General features: G+C 43.5%; 1 protein-coding gene across 1 annotated transcript in view; it reads left to right on the top strand.

Moving 5' to 3' along the window:
- PLSCR5 (phospholipid scramblase family member 5) overlaps positions 1-4,123 on the top strand; it is a 36,552-nt gene extending 32,429 nt beyond the window's left edge. Inside the window, exon 9 of the mRNA XM_050966156.1 lies at positions 3,808-4,123. The gene's annotated coding sequence lies outside the window, so the exon portion shown is untranslated. The remainder of the gene's footprint in view (positions 1-3,807) is intronic.
- The last annotated feature ends 8,273 nt before the right edge of the window (positions 4,124-12,396 follow it).

Raw genomic sequence — 12,396 nt, 5'->3', positions numbered from 1 at the left:
GAAATAGGGGTGCTTAAAAGTAGTGGTGAGGGTCCAGTTTGAAGTTGCACTTGGTTGCCCATGAATGCATTGTTACAGATACAGGGAGAGCATATTTCAAAACTCCACTTCAGGGGCTCTATCCGTACCATGCAGGATATTGCCTGGACTGCTCAAAGGAAAGTAAAATCTGCTCAGCACTAAGGCCTGGTCTACACTACGCGTTTAAACCAAATTTAGCAGTGTTAAACCGATTTAACCCTGCACCCATCCACACAATGAGGCCCTTTATATCGATACAAAGGGCTTTTTAAAACGATTTCTGTACTCCTCCCCGAGGAGAGGAGTAGCGCTGAAATCAGTATTGTCATGTCGGATTAGGGTTAGTGTGGCCGCAAATCAACGGTATTGGCCTCCGGGCGGTATCCCACAGTGCACCATTGCGACCGCTCTGGAAAGCAATCTGCACTCAGATGCACTGGCCAGGTAGACAGGAAAAGTCCCGCAAACTTTTGAATTTCATTTCCTATTTGCCCAATGTGGAGCTCTGATCAGCATGGGTGGTCATGCAGTCCCAAATCCAAAAAGAGCTCCAGCATGGACCATACAAGAGATACTGGATCTGATCGCTGTATGGGGAGACAAATCTGTTCTATCAGAGCTCCGTTACAAAAGACGAAATGACAAAGCATTTGAAAAAATCTCCAGGCTATGATAGACAGAGGCCACAGCACGGACTCAACACAGTGCTGTGTGACAAGCGTAACGGAAAGCCAAAGAATCAAATGAACGCTCATGGAGGGAGGGAGGGGGGACTGAGGACTCGAGCTATCCCACAGTCCCCGCAGTCTCCGAAAAGCATTTGCATTCTTGGCTGAGCTCCCAATGCCTGTAGGGTCAAACGCATTGTCCGGGGTGGTTCAGGGTATATCTCATCAATTTACCCCTCCTCCCCCCCCCATGAAAGAAAAGGGAAAAAAATCGTTTCTTGCCATTTTTCAACGTCACTGTATGTCTACTGCATGCTGCTGGTAGACGCGATGCTGCAGCGCTGGACAGCAGCATCCCCTCCCCTTCCTTCCCTGATGGCAGATGGTACAAAATGGTGGAAAACCATCATCATCCCGTGAGTGCTCCTGGCTGGCCTCGGTGAGGTCGGCCGGGGGGTGCCTGGGTACAAATGGGAATGACTCCCTGTCATTCCTGGCAGACAGTACAAAATGCTTGGTAACTGTCTCATTATAGCAGCTGGAGCCTGCGCTCCATTAGCCCTCTCTCCCCCTTCGTATCTAAAGAAAAGATTCTGTACTCCCTGGACTATCAAAGCAGCAAGAGGCTGCACTCCTCTCTCCCCCACCCTTTAACGTCCTGCCTGGACTATCATAGCACCTGAAGGCTGCCTCCCCCTCATTTTATCTCGCTAAAAAGTCAGTGTTTCTTATTCCTGCATTCTTTATTACTTCATCACACAAATGGGGGGACATTGCAATGGTAGCCCAGGAGGGTAGGAGGAGGAGGAAAGCAACAGGTGGGGTTGTTGCAGGGGCACCCCCTAGAATGGCATGCAGCTCATCATTTCTGCAGGATCTCTAGGGCTCTGACCTGGAGAGGCCATGATCTCTGGCTCTCTAGTAGACTTGCTCAATATTCTAGGCAGGACTGACTATTTTTAGACAAAACATAAAGAAGGGAATGACCCACGGAGTCATTCCCATTTTTGTCCATGCGCCCCCAGCCGACCTCAGCAAGGCCAGCCAGGACCACCCATGACAGCAGCAGATGGTACAAAATGATTGATAACCATCATCGTCAATTTCCAATTGCAAACAGTATAAAATGATTGATAACCATTATCTCATTGCCAATTTACAATGGCAGACGGTGCAATAGGGATGGTAACCATCTCTGCTACCTTGCAAAGGCAAATGAATGCTGCTGTGTAGACTGCAGTACCGCCTCTGTCAGCAGCATCCAGTACACATACGGTGACAGTGACAAAAGGCAAAACAGGCTCCATGGTTACCATGCTATGGCATCTGCCAGGGCAATCCAGGGGGAAAAGGGTGCAAAATGATTGTCTGCCATTGCTTTCACAGAGGAAGGATTGAATGACGACATTTACCCAGAATCACCCACGACACTGTTTTTGCACCATCATGCATTGGGATCTCAACCCACAATTCCAATGGGTGGGGCAGACTGCAGGAACTATGGGATAGCTATGGGATAGCTACCCACAGTGCAATGCTCCAGAAATCAACGCTAGCCTCGGTACATGGACGCACACCACCGAATTAATGTGCTTAGTGTGGCCGCGTGCACTCATAGACTCATAGACTCATAGACTCTAGGACTGGAAGGGACCTCGAGAGGTCATTGAGTCCAGTCCCCTGCACTCGACTTTATACAATCTGTTTTACAAAACTGGTTTATGAAAAATCAGAATAATCCCGTAGTGTAGACATACCCTAAGACAGCTGATTATAAATGTGGCTGTGAGGCACAACAGTTTCTAGTAACTAAAGTTTGCAGGGCTCATGCACAAATATGTGCTCAGTGGAATGAAGAGTATTATGAACCTATATACAGTACAAATTTACTTAGGGATGCCACAATGTCATGTAAACACTGGCAGTACATTTAAGCTATACTGCTCCATTAGTTTTTATTTGCTTTATGGGACCATTACATTTTTTTAAAAGAAGTAGTTTTAATGGAAAATGAAGGTAAACTAAAGGCATGTGAACAGCACTGACATACTTGACACTATGTATTTAATTATTGCATAGAGAACATGACCTATGAAGGAAGACTGAAAGAATTGGGTTTGTTTAGTTTGGAAAAGAGAAGACTGAGAGGGGACATGATAGCAGTTTTCAGGTATCTAAAAGGGTGTCATAAGGAGGTGGGAGAAAACTTGTTCACCTTTGCCTCTAAGGATAGAACAAGAAGCAATGGGCTTAAACTGCAGCAAGGGAGGTTTAGGTTGGACATTAGGAAAAAGTTCCTAACTGTCAGGGTGGTTAAACACAGGAATAAACTGCCTAGGGAGGTTGTGGAATCTCCATCTCTGGAGCTATTTAAGAACAGGTCTATCAGGGATGGTCTAGACAGTATTTGGTCCTGCCATGAGGGCAGGGGATTGGACTGGATGACCTCTCAAGGTCCCTTCCACTCCTAGAGTCTATGAATCTATATTTGATTATTTTTGTGATGCACTTAGTATTGCAGACCATTCAACAGTAAAAAAAATGTTTTTGAACTCCATTGCATGAAAAAGATGTGGAGGTCGGGGCACGGGGGAGGAATGGGAAGTGTAGGAAGGTGAAATCAAGTAATTCCTTGCATGAAAGGGATAAAACTTGTGAGGTTTTTTTTGTATTACAGGCCTATTAGTCACAGCTTTCACCCACAAATTTAACTCATGTGCAAAATACACCACATGTGAGTCATAGGTGTTAAATTTAAATAATTATTTAATCAAAACCTTTTTTGGTGTGACTCTCTATCAAAATTAATCAGAGCTTTTGGGGTTCCCCTGTCTCAAATACTAGGTTTCTGGGTTCAATGGCAACTCAAAAGGTACTACTTGTTTTTTGTTGTGTACTTGGACTCTTAATGGTTGGCTTTTAATGATTATTTTAAGCAGCAGTGCAGAATACATAGGCCATCTTATCATCTCGGTTCTGTGAGTTAGTGCTACTCTGAAATAATATGTAGCAAAGACTTAGATTTGTCCCAAAGACCTTCAAATGATCCTGCTATACACAGTACTGTACAGTGTCATGCAGCCATGCATTTCCTTGACTATGGGTTTGTTCTTTTCAGGGTCTTCTATTGCATCCATCACCATGACATCTGAGTGCCACCAGGCTCTGATCCTGCAAGCTGACCCACACAAAGTGGTCCAGCAATATAATGCAAGATTGAAGCCTTACAGCCTGATTCAAAGCCCATTGAAGTCAACAGAAGTCTTTCCTTTAACTTTAAATTAGGCCATTTGTGTTATTTGGATAGACAAGTATCTAAAATAATGTCAGCAATATAGCTCTCTGGAATAGAATGCCCATGTCTTTCAAGTGTTGTGCAATGCTGTTCATGCTCTACATATAAAACGAGTGGCACTCAGGAAGTTAAACAGACATAGCTGTATAGAAAAATAAAAACTAACCCACAAGGGTCAGATGTTGTAATCAGCTTTCCATAATAGATTATTATATTACACAAGTATAAAAGTTAATAATTATCATACCAATGAATACACAGAACCCTGCACTAGTACACTTGTCTTTCGAGAGCACAAAGATCATGTTTTAGAGGCACCCATAAAATCTGGTATTGCTCTAAAACAAAGGGGACTATTCACGAATACACGTGGAAATAGTTAGATCCCGTTAAAAAAAAAGTTTTGTGAAAAATTTCAAAATTGGTACATCGTCTACATTTTATGAGGTTCAAAACAGACCCCTATGTATTTTTTCCCCAGAAAAGTTTCTTGAAATTTTTTTCAAAAAAATTCCTTATATTTTCAAAATAAAAAAATATGATTTTAGACAAAATACCAGTAAAGAAAAGCAGGATTCTGAAAGAAAAAAGCTGAAGGGAAACAGAAAGAGAGAAAAACTGAAAAGTTGAAAACAACAGCTAAGCTAAATTGTTTGCTTCAATTTCATAGAGAAACTGAAAAAAATTCAAAGGTCAAGAATTGTGAAAAAGTTCTTTTTTAAAAAAAAACAAAACTGTTAGTGCAAAACAATTTGACCAGCACTGGAATTACTGTTGATAGTAGCTGGTATGGGTCTTGCATTAAAAAAAAAAATCTCAAAAGTATTCTACATTCCCAAAACTGTAGTGCATGTTATAACATTTGGGACCGGTATTGTAAAATGCTGAAGTGACTATGCTACTAGAGGTCTGCATTAAGCGACAGAAGACAACCAGAGGCATGGATTAGGTAACATAGTGATGGAGGCATGGATAGACTTGTTGCAAGAGTGACTAGTTATTATGAGGGCAAACATGTAATAGAGACAGCGTGAAATATAGTGTCAAAAAGAGAGAAAAAAATCGTTCTGGGGGCTTGAAGTGTTGCTGCTTCTGAGTGAAGAAAAAGATACCTGCAAGAGTGAGCAATGAAGCAAGAAAGAACAAAAGTGAAGTCTCCATTGGAAAGCACAGCATTTCTCCCCTTTGTAACATGCTGCATCAGCTCTGCCTCACATAATGGCAGCTGACCCTGCAGACAGGCAGACTCCTTGGAAATATAATGGTGCAATAAGTAGAAAAACAAAGTCTTAATGTCAGCTGCATACCTACAAGTACCACATTCTGTGTGCCATATTTAAATGAGGTTACGTAGCTCCCATGTGAACTCTATCACTGCAGTCAGAGAGCGTGTCTTCAGCAAGAGAACCTCCCCCCTTCCTCTGTTATGTGTCACATCATGTCATGGATTAGACAGTAAGAATGAACAATCTTTTACTGGTAATTTGTACCATTTCCAACACAATGGGATCTCGCTCTTAGTTTGGGCTGCTGGGTGAAACAAATAAATAAATAATAGACATGGCATACCAAAAACCCAAGGGCCACATGACAGAATCAGAACAACAGAACATATCATAGGTACAGAGTAGCATGTATTTGGAACATCCCAAGGAAGTTGGGCCAGAGTCTCCATTCCTCCAGAGCTACGATTGCCACAGGAACGGATAGAGGTGGCTTTAAGCCCAGGGCTGACGCTTCCATTTAGGATTTGGGAGGGTGGCATTTTGTGGCCCTCGGCGGCAATTTGGCGGCGGGGGGGTCCTGCTGCGCTCTGGGTCTTTGGCAGCAATTCTGCAGCGGGTCCTTCACTTGCTCCGGGACCTGCCGCTGAAGTGCCCCAAAGACCGGGAGTGCAGAAGGACCCCCCTGCCACAGAATTTCTGCCAACGACCGGGAGTGCGGAAGGGCCACCGCCTAGGGCGCCAAAAACCCTGGCGCTGCTCCTGTTTAAGCCTCACATATTTACAGCTCTGCCATTGAGCTGCATGACTCCTGGTTTAAGATACCTTGGTGGTGCTGTTACTTACACTAACCAGCAGTGGCCCCAAAGAAGCCATTCCCAGCAGCATTCTGGTCATACTTCCTTAGTCCCCTATCTCAAGGATGTGAAGGAGGAGGTACTGTGAAGCTATTCTAGCAGCTTTACACCACGCAGCAGCCCTCTTACACCAGGGGTATTTCCCAGGGGATATTTCAGTAGATTTTCCAGTTTCTTTATGCCACCAGAGTAATGTAAAGGGGCAGGAGTATCTGACCTGATGTGTATTGCACTGAGATATGCCATAGGCCATAAGCGTTGTTGGGGTGCTCTTCTTCAGAAAGAGAAAAAGCAGCACTGCAGCTATTTAGAATTATAATTATTTGTTTGTACTTGTACCATGATTTGAGACTGCATCTCAGATGCAAAGTACTCTAAATGAAAAGTACTCCACTTAAGAAGGAACAATCAGTTGCACATATACAAAATGGGAAATGACTGCCTAGAAAGGAGAAGTGCAAAAAGTGATCTGGGGGTTTTAGTGGATCACAAGGTAAATATGAGTCAACAGTGTAACACTATTGCAAAAACAAACCAACCTTATTCAGGGGTGTATTAGCAGGAGTTTTGTAAACAAGACACAAGAAGTAATTCTTATGCTTTCCTCTGCGCTGATTAGACCTGAACTAGAGTATTGTGTCCAGTTCTGGGTGGCACATTTCAGGAAAGATGTGGACGAATTGAAGAAAGTCCAGATAAGACAAACAAAAATGATTAAAGGTCTAGAAAACATGACCTGTTAGGATTGTTGTTACAAGGAGGAGGCAGAAAAATTGTTTATAAAGGGAATTTACTAAGGCAGAGCCTGTTTGGTAAGCACAGGGAAAAAAAGTGAGTACAAATGCATTGAAACTATTCAATACCAGTGTAGGTTTAAAAAAAAAAGAGAAGCCCACTTTGCAAAGGGCAAAGATAGACAGCACACGGTGGAATCAAAAAGAGAGAGAGAGAAAATGACGCTGGCATCAAAGTTTGGTGCCGTTGGCCATTTTGAAAAAAATGTTGTGTGTGAATTTCTAGCAAACATAAAGAGATGCACTAGAAGCAGAAAAAGAAACACAGTGAAAACAAAAGTGAGCATTCAGATAAAATACATAGAAAATTTAAAATAATCATTCCAAGCAATCCAGTAAGTGGTCATTCAATCTTCGTTATTATTTTATGGCTCAAATTGTAATGTAATCAACATGTATTATATAAACACCAAAAAAATGCAGTGCTTTGATTTTTCAGTCCGAAAATGCAAGTCCAAAGCAAATAGCTCGCATGCTATGCTTGGATTCAGGGGTAGAAAGAGATAGAGATGGTCTGTTGCTGGCTCAGGGGGCTTCGCTTTGAATTAGCTTGCAAGGCTTGGCAGTGGTGAGCAGCCTCATTCTCTTTCAGAGTTGATTTTGGCACAACGCTCCCGTTTGTCATCTGCCACAATCTTGATAAAGTCTGTCAGCAGATGTTCTTTAATTTTTGCCTGAACATTTCTCAGGAGGGCTGCTTTGTTTCTTCCGCCATGATAGGAAACTTTCCCACACCACTCCCCAACGAGGTCCAGCAGTACTATCACTATGAAAGAAGTTGCCACATATTGAGAAATGAGGCCTCCAGCCGCATGGAACAGTTACGTTCTCTGGACCTTTGCCACCCTTATGAATCATCACTGATGTAATAAGTTAGTGCAGGAAACATTGCTAATCACTCCACTTATCTGGGACACAGGCCAAACCACCACCCATTCCTCATGGCTACAGATTTTGAAAAATTGCCCATATCTATTGACCACGCTAAGAGCAGTTGAACTGTCCAAAAGCAAGCAGTCCTGAAGCAAGTCTAACCCAGTTCATACTTTTATGAATATCCTTATGGTATATTTTTAGGGACTTTTTTCATTTATCTTTTCCTGTCCACTAACCCTTTAAATCTAACAATCCCTGCCCATCTTATTGTTTATCAGTGGCCTCAGTTTGGGTATCCTTGAAAGGCCCCCCCATATGCACCTGCTGAAAGACTGACCTTGCTCAAGAGAAAGAAGAAACAGACAAGAATATTTTCTCAGCTCTCCTCAGGAGCTCAGAGTCCAGGGCCCACGAAACAAGGGAGTAAGGGCTGAAGGAGAGATGGAAGGACCAGAAGATGCATAGGGAAATCCACCAAAACATTATACAGCTCCTGAGCTGGCAAACACAGATGCAAAACATTGCACCTCGGCAGCCATTGCACTACATGGATAATTTTGTGTTTCTGTGGCTTGGCCCATGCACACTCCAGCCCTCACCCCACCAAATCACCAGAAGAACATGTCATTCTATCCCTGCCAATCCCATGGAAAATATGGAGACTAGCTCTGACGATACTTACACTGAGCTGTGAGTCATGCATAAACAGTCAACACCTTGTACCTTCTTAATTGACTTTAAATGTTCTGTAGAAATATTTTTATTGCTATTACTGCTCAGTAAAGATTTGTTTTGTGTACTGATTGGACAAAGGGCATTGAATGAGACTACAACCTGCTGGATCCTCCTTGAAGGGACTGCTGTTTTGTTTTGTTTCCTCCCTCCTTTCTGGAGGACCTTTAATAACCTCAGAAGGAGTAAACTCTTGAGACATCCGTGCTTTGACCTATACTGCTGACCTTCCATGAGTACAAGGTTATACATGTCTCACCCTAAGGTGGGGTGGGTGGGAGGCTGGATACATCACTAGATTAATAAAATACATTAAAAATACATTCATAACACGCCACCTGCAGTTTAATCATGAAGTGACACAAATTAATACAGAGCAGTACACTGACTACTGTATACTGTCATGATGGGCTCTCAAGGCCTCCCACAGCTGTACAGTGCCTTAGCTTCCTTTTGTTCTTGTTCTTGTGTTTGTTTGTTCATAAACAGAAGCCAGTCTTTCCACTTCCCCTCCTCCATCCTGGCAGTAATGTGTTTTGCTTATTCGCAAAGCAAAGGGGGAAACAACATGCAGAAAGAACAGTAGAAATGTTTGGCTCACTGAGATCCAACCTAGTCATATCTCCAACATCATTTCAATCTACCAAACACACCTTCAACAGTCATCCTGCACCTGCTTAGGTGATAGTTAAATCTCCCCTTGCTGCATACCTGGTGTATGGCTTCATGAGCCAGGGAAGCAAAGGATAGGCTGAGTCCCGAAGAATCATAATCGGGATTGCATTCTCACTAATATGAATGTATCAGTCAGGAAAAATGTCCCAGCATGAGGCTTTTCAAATAGTCCTGTGTTCCTAAAAATGCAAGCATCATACACCTTTCTTCACTCAACCTATGTTAATATCAGTGAAATGTCCTCAGTGATCCACCAGTGTTTGCATAACCATAGAAAAGACCCCTGTTCATTTTATGTACTAGAAGCAAGACGGGGAGGGGACAGGATCGGGATATTAATCCCACCTGTCACCCCACCACAGTGACAAAAACCCATTTCATTGAATCCATCAGCTAGTTCCTGCCAGTGCCCCAGAGTCACAATCTTGTGCAGCAGGATAGACTTAACGGCCTTGCACTCCTGGATGATGACCACCTGCACTATAGATTATCCAATACCAAACTAATTGCCCACTGACTAATAGAAATCTGGAATTGTAGGCTTCCACAGTACAATTGCCACTTGTTTCTCCACTGTCAAAGCACCTCTCATTTTGATGTTTCAGTGCTAGAGGGTGGGGCAAGCTCCATGCATAGATCCCCCATCACTTGGTGCTCATTTCACAGGCCCAGAAACACTGTGGGAGCTAGTCAATGAATGCCTGCACTGGCTGGCAACCATCATTCACTGTCTGCATCATATTCTTCTCCTCTGTTTCTTCACTGCGGCAGGACCAGGTGCTGTGGTAGTTGGTGAAGTACAGCAAATACAGAAATTCTGCCGGTCTCTAACACAGACACAAGAACTCTGTTGATCTGCTTCACATCCATGCTTCTGTCAGTGAGATGACAGAGAGATTGAAAACCAGCATCAGGAACTGTGGGAATTAAAACAAAAAATGTGTGAAAGGGGATGATCATTGGATGGAAGAGAGAGAATTGTGGAAAACTGACCCTAGGCTCTCTAAATTCCCCAAAAGGAGTGCTAGTATCCCACAATGCACTTTCAAAATATCCTAGAAGATAGTGCACTGGACAGTGATGTGGGATACCCTGCTATGCCCACCCATAATGCAGGGTGTCCATTGCCGATACAATCTCTTGCTGTGAGGATGTGCTGCACCAGCCAAATGTATTCAAATGTGCATGTGCGCTAACAAAATTGCATTGTTGACTGTTAAATGTCAGCAGAAACGCTGCTGATAAAACTTTCTAGTGTAGCCCTAGAGTGTAAGCTTCTTAGGGCAGAGACCATCTTTTTGTTCTGTATTTGTACAGTGCCAAGCACAATGTGGTCCTGGTTCATAACTAAGGCCCTGAGGCATTACAACAATTAAATAGTAATTCAAACATAAACAAATGCATAAACAATAAAACTGCCTATTAGGCAGGCCGAAAAAATATCCTATAGGGAATAGCTGTTTTGACCTATCATTCCTTCTCTTCTGTAATAAATAAAATTTGTAGTTAAGGGGACAGTAATTGCATCTTCATTTTGGCCTGAAATCTGACAAACTCAGGCTATGGCTAAGTGTATGAAGGAACCAGTTTCATGGGTGAAGTAGTTCAGGCAACTTCCATCTATGTTATGGAGGTAAATTGATTACATCGATCTAGACCAGGGGTAGGTAACCTATGGCACACGTGCCGAAGGAGGCATGCATGCTGATTTTCAGCAGCACTCACATTGCCCGGGCCCTGGCTACTGGTCCGGGGGGCTCTTCATTTTAATTTAATTTTAAATGAAGCTTCTTAAACATTTTTAAAATCTTATTTACTTTACATACAACCAGGGTCAGCTCTAGGTTTTTTGCCGCCCCAAGCAAAATAAAATTTGGCTGCCCCCACCACAGCCCTGGGCTCCCCCCCGCACCTGCACCCTCTGGCACCCTAGGCATAGGCTCACACACACCCCGTGCTGCACCAGCTCTGGGTATCCCTCTTTCCCTCCACCAGTGCCCCCTCCCCCCGCCACTCCAGCCCTGGGCTCTGCCCCCTCCACCCTCACCTGCACCCTCCTTCTGCCCCAGCCCTGGGTCACTGGTGACTTGCTCCCAGGGCGGGTCATTCAGCAGAAATTTTGGATGTGCATAGAACACAGACAAGATTGGTTCCCATATGGTTACAGAACTGCAGTAAAGTGCAACAATTTTCAGCTTGTGTGATTGGAGGATACCTGGATGCATATTATAAGACTCTCCTCCATAAATGAGAAAAAGTCAAGGTGCCTTTATTATTCTTTTGTTCCACTCTTTGTTTCTATGGGGAATTTGCCAATGCAATATCGCTGTCTTCCTTTTAAACAACTAAAAAAAAAGAAAAAAAAGCAATGGCTGTTGAAAATAGCAATTCCAGCCCTAAAAACCACTGGGAAGCATTTCTTGCTCAATTTTATCTACTTTTTCTACAGCAAATTACAGTGGATCAGTCTATTTGGTTTTGGAGACATGAAGTAACAGTTGCCCAAATTGAGCTTGAGCACTTCTGAATTTTGAGGTGTTCAAATCTGGAAGACAGGTGCTAGATTCCCTTTCTGAATATTAGCTAAATCTGGAAAGGAAAAGTCAATTTCTGCTTCCATGGCTCAGAAGTGGAAATCCTCTTAAGTGCCTGGTACTGTATCTGAAGCTGCCCAGGTCCAACAGAGCCTCTCCTTCCATACTTTTCATTTTAAATTCTAGTAGGATCCACATACCTCCCTTGCTAGGCTTCAGTTAGAGAGGGGCACTGTCTTTATAGTCCACCCAATTCCTTCTTTGGGGGCTGCAAGATGAGGTCACACTAGTATCCCCAAGCCAGTCCGGGGATGTCTTCTGAAGGGGACATCTGGGCCAAAGCCTTCTACTCCTTGGTCACACTTGTTCCCCATTCAAAGTGCCATCCCGCTCTAGCAGTGAGCGCAAGCTGCAGCATGAGGTTTCAGCTGCCATACTCTCTCCCCCCATTTTCCTGTTGGTAGTGGCCAAGGGAATGCTGGGAAATGTAGTTCTTTCCCTGCCCCAAGGCTAGTTCTATAGGCAGGGAGATAACCAAGGAACTACGACTCCCAGGACCCCCTGCTGGTTCTCAGCTCCCAGGCTGGATCCTTGCTAGCTGCTGCCTCTGCAAGTGGGCTGCCCCAAGCAGTTGCTTGCTTTGCTGATGCCTAGAGCCACCCCTGCATACAACAATAGTTTAGTTATATATTATAGACTTATAGAAAGAGACCTTCTAAAA

This window comes from Gopherus flavomarginatus, chromosome 8, assembly GCF_025201925.1.
Source record: "Gopherus flavomarginatus isolate rGopFla2 chromosome 8, rGopFla2.mat.asm, whole genome shotgun sequence".
Lineage (NCBI taxonomy): Eukaryota > Metazoa > Chordata > Testudines > Testudinidae > Gopherus > Gopherus flavomarginatus.
Note: the sequence above shows the minus strand (reverse complement) of the source record. Positions and strands in the feature narration are given on the sequence as shown.